Source organism: Monodelphis domestica, chromosome 4 (assembly GCF_027887165.1).
Source record: "Monodelphis domestica isolate mMonDom1 chromosome 4, mMonDom1.pri, whole genome shotgun sequence".
Taxonomy (NCBI): domain Eukaryota; kingdom Metazoa; phylum Chordata; class Mammalia; order Didelphimorphia; family Didelphidae; genus Monodelphis; species Monodelphis domestica.
Genome location: NC_077230.1, coordinates 106,979,253 through 106,984,267, shown reverse-complemented (window position 1 = coordinate 106,984,267; position 5,015 = coordinate 106,979,253).

The following is a 5,015-nucleotide window of genomic DNA, read 5'->3' as shown; positions in this document are numbered from 1 at the left end:
GTCTGTGTCTTTCTTATTGATTACTCTTACTCTATGCGTAGCATTTTTAAAAAATCAAACCTTTTGATTGTCATTACCATTTTCCTTAGTATGCTTCACTTCAGATTAGGCTTTAGTCTTATTTTCACTGTTCTTAAAAGTTCATGCAACTCATATATACTCTCTTAGAGGAGTGTACAATGTCTTCTTTTTAAATCTAAGTTCATCATAGAACTGTCCTTCCTATTGCACTGATTTCTTTAAGGGTTTCTCCTCATTGGAATTATTCAAAAATGAATAATCTAATTTTCATTCAAGTTTTCCATTCCTTTTGGACCATATTTCCTTTTATTATTAGAGTTTTAAGTCATATTTTCAGACCTACTTTGCCTTTAAATTTTAAAACATTTTGCCTCATAAAGACTCTAGTATATACTAAACAAGAATTTATATACAACAACCTAGACTTTGTCCCAGGTTCGGACATCCGATGGAAGGTAGCATTTGCATACCCTTCCCCATATTTGCCAAACTCTAGCCACCAAATTGGCTCTCCTCCTTTGACAGTCCATTGATCATATGTTCCTAGGGCCATTTTAATCCCCTTCCTCAGCAATGGTTTTTGACCACAGTGAAAAGCTGAGGGCTTCATCCCAACCTTCCAAACTCCTTGACTACTCTGGGCCAGAACCAGAGAGCCACACTACATAGGATGTTTAAGTTCAGCATGAGATAAATGAGGAATCAGCAGCGTGATTTGTGCATTTACCTGTCGATGCAATCACCCACAACCTTTCTCTTGGTGTCTCCAATATTGAGCACAGAATATCCTGAAAATGTAAATTCTCAATCACTTTCTGTTGCCTCTTTCCACAGGGTCATCTGGAACCCTCCTTGTTGTTAATAGATGTTCTCCTTTTACATTTCAATCATCTTATCCTCCCTCTTGGCACCTACTCCCTGGTTGGCTGGTTACTTTCTCAAGCCCCAGGACTCACAAGCTAAATGCAGAAGATAGTCTTAGTCTGAAGATAGTCTTAGCCTTAGATAAGCATAGTCTGAACTCCCCACTTTCACTGTCAACCTGTCCTTCCACTACCATCATTCAGCAACTATGTTTCCTCATTTAAGGTTGGCATTCCTTTACAGATCCCCATTTGTTTTTATCTATAGAATTTCAGGTTTTCCTCCCTCTTTACCAATAAGCTTATCATAATCTCTTCCATTCCAGTCCCTTTTCTCTTCAAAAACAGTGGCCTCCAAGTATTCCAGCTTCTTAAATTCCAATAGCTTTTGCCACCAACCCTTTTCAGTTTTAAAACAGTGTGTAAATTTGAGGAAGTTTCAGAGGCTGTTCTCCTAACTTCAAGTCTAGTACTCATCCCATGACCTTATAATGGATTCTTTTTTTTTAATTAGAATTTGACTTTTTCACCGTGTCTGTATAGTTTCCTCATCCCTATCTCGATGTTAACTCTGTATTCTTTAGAGAAAAGTATTATCCATATATTCTGTCTAATAAAGACTATAAATAGACTACCATATCATTGTTTCTCCTTTTATTTTTATCCCAATGCATTCAATAGCACTTGCATAGCATGGTTTACAGGATTCTATGCTACCTTTATTGGGACAAATTCTATCCCATTTCCTTCAATGGGATAGAATGCTACCCTCCATATTTAGGAAAGATTTGTTTTGAACCATATAATTTATTCCAGTATAACAGTCATGATTATCATTCTATCCAAATGTCATCTATAACCATGAAATACATTTACCTCTGTCCTAAAATTTTAATTTTAATTTGTGCATTAGCATATGTAGACATGAGGTTCTATATATTATTTCTGAATATGTTCCTGGTTGTTTTCATTTAGTCCTTTTTTACATATCACATCTTCTGTCTTTCGTAGCACTCAGTTTTATAGACTCATTTGGAGATTTCACATTCTCAAATTTAAATTTGAAACCCTCTTGCCCATTTTGGTAAGACCCCAGGAAATGGGATTAGAATTATTGTACTTCAGAAAGTTGCCTATACTTAATGAACAAAGTTGCAAAAAGGCAGATTTTAACTTGATATAAGGAAATACTTCTTAATAAACAAAGAACTGTACAAAATTGGGATTTTGACTTAGTAGTGATTTTCCTACCACTGGAGTCTTAAAATGAAGCCAGGATGACCATTTGTCAAGAATCTTACATCAGATTCCTATCTAGCTATGGGTCATGTTAGATGATCTCTTGATGTATTTTCTAGCTCTGATAGGTTCTAATCCTGTAATTCTACATTCTCACATAATGAATTTCACAAATTTTTTTGTCTAAAACAGAATAACTTTTACTCATCTTAAAAACATATCCTTTGAACTTCAAGAATAGTATTCTAGTTTGTTCAATGAATAAGACCAAACAAGTCCTTTATTTATTCTTTATGATTTATATATCAATGAAAAAAATGAGAAGGGTTGATTTGAAAAGTAGGAAGAACCCCAATTCCCCCAAACTCAAGTAAATATATCCACATCCCCTTCAATCTACCTTTCCTTTGGGAAGGCAGAAATTAATATAGAAATCTTTAATCAATTCTTTTACAGTGCAGCTTCAAATGGTCATAATGGAGATGTAGGGAAGCAAGGGAGCCATTGTTCATTAAATCATGGCTTAGGATATCATTTTCTGAGGATGAAGACTCTACCAGCAAATGTGGATGGGAAATGGCTAAGGAAGAATGGTTGAGCCATGAGCAAACAGCATGTTGGTAGTATCCAAGACCAGAAGAAGAAGATGATATTTACTCTTTAAGATGATATCTAAAGCTCTTTTAAGGTTTGCAAAACATTTTACAAATATTAAACCTTATTAATATGAGGTAAAGTTTCTATTATTATCCCTATTTTACAAAAAGAGGGAATATAAGTAGGAAGTGGTTAAGTGACTTGCCTAGGGTTATGTAACCAGTAAGAGTCTAAGCAGGTATTTGAAATCAGGTCTTTCTGACTCCAAGTTCACTGTTCTTTCCACTAAGCTACCTAGCTTATTCACAAAACAGAAATATAGCCTTCCTAGTGGCCATGGGTTGCCCTCCAAGGATAAGGCAATCATAATGCTAACTCAAACCTTAAATACCACCTCTCTCCTCTAACTGGAGGGCTGAAAGGCAGAGCACTAAGTTCCACCCAAAACCTTTTTTTTTTTTTAATGAAGGACAAAAATTAGATTTCCAGCTCACTCTATTCTCCATCTGCAGTTCTGCCTGGGAGCAAGATAACCCCTGGGGTTGCCCCACCCCAACCCCTGCACATCCTTTTCAATCTCCTTTTGTGTCTTGTCTTTCAGGATTAAATTTTAGGCTCTCAGAAGGCAAAGAAAGTCTCTTTTTCTTACTTGTATCTCCAGCACAGTGCCTGATACATAGTAGGTTTTAAAAATAAGTGTTTATTCCTTTGTACTGTAATGCACCAAAAGCAAAAGGGAAAAAGCTGAAACATTTTGAAACAAGGCACAGTGGAACTGAGGATGCTAGCTTTGTTGCCTGCCCGTATCATTTGGGCTCCATATATTGCAACATTAGGAACCCAGAAGATTTTGTTTTTGAGAAACACAGTTGAGAGTCCAGAAATGAAGTCAAGGTAAAATCATCCTTAAGGAGCTACAGAGAACCCCATTCTGTTACTGAGTTCCCAGTGGTAAATGCTAGTCTCTTGAATCGTCATAGTAATAAAGTCATCATTGTCCAGCTATTTCCATTTGTGCTTTACCTTACCCTTTTGTCTTAAGTAAATGCATCTATATTTGATTTATGGGTGGTTTATACCTAGTCTCTATGTTGAAATAATCACCAGAATAATAACCACATAGATGAGTAAATATAACTATTTATTTATACTAAGGGAAGGAAATTGGAAGATCTAATCTTAACTCCCAAAATCAGAGTATTAAATGCCACTAACTACTTTCTAAATTATACTAATTAATCCTTAATTGCTATTTAAGATTAGGGGAGGGCTTGTAGGTACAGAACAAGGCCAAAGGAAGTCTCACAAACTGATGTCCTCTTGGGTCTGGAGAAATCCCAGTAGAAAAACCACCAGCAGCACACAGGAACACACAGGACCAGGGAGGGGAGAAATGGCTTTACTCATACAGTCCACCTGTAGAGTGTACCCAACCTCAAGCACTTCCCAGAAGCTGTAAACTTGTTTGAAGGAAAGTCCCAGTCTCCTGGCAGCTCCTTCTCCAGAAGAAACTCCACTAACTACCCCGTCTCCTCCAGAGAAGCCAGAAAAACTGCCTTCTTCAGAGAGCTCCAGAATCTTGCCCTTGCTTCTGCCCTGTGGGATCTCCTGCTTTGCTTTGCAGCAAAGAGCTAATCCCATATTCTTACAACAATGTAGAGAAGGAAGTCATGGAAGCTCTGTCATCCAGATCATCACAATTACAACCCAAACCTGTATTCCCAACTTGACACTGAGGGTAGCAAAGGATTCCAGAAATCAGTCAAGCATGTGTTACACAGTTAATAACCTGATACTGGCCCAATACAATTCATCCTAGCCCATCCCCCCAACCACCTCCCTAATACAGTGCTAACCCCTTGTCTATCCCAGGCAGGCTATGGCTGGCAGAAGGAAAACAGAAGGGAAGCCTTTAGCTCAGACTCTGCTGCCATTTCCATGGATTTCTGTCTCATGACCTATTCTTTTAAAAAACTCAGTCAATTCAGAGATCAACAAGCAGCTCTTCATTGCAACACACAGACGCTCAGCCCAGCAGACATGTTATCTCTGGATCTGAGAGACTCAGCATCTTTTATTCCAGCCGCGCCCCAGGATGCCATCAGCTAAGTCACTATGCTGTGCCCTGAGTGAAGCTGAAAGCCCTACGAACCAGAGGTGTGAGGGGAGCCCTGGCTTTATCAGCCCTCTGCAGTCACAGAACCATGGAATGGCAAGCATGCCAAGGACCACAGAACACATCTAGTGCAACACCTTCATTTTAGAGAAGACAAATGAGAATACCAAATTGAAACT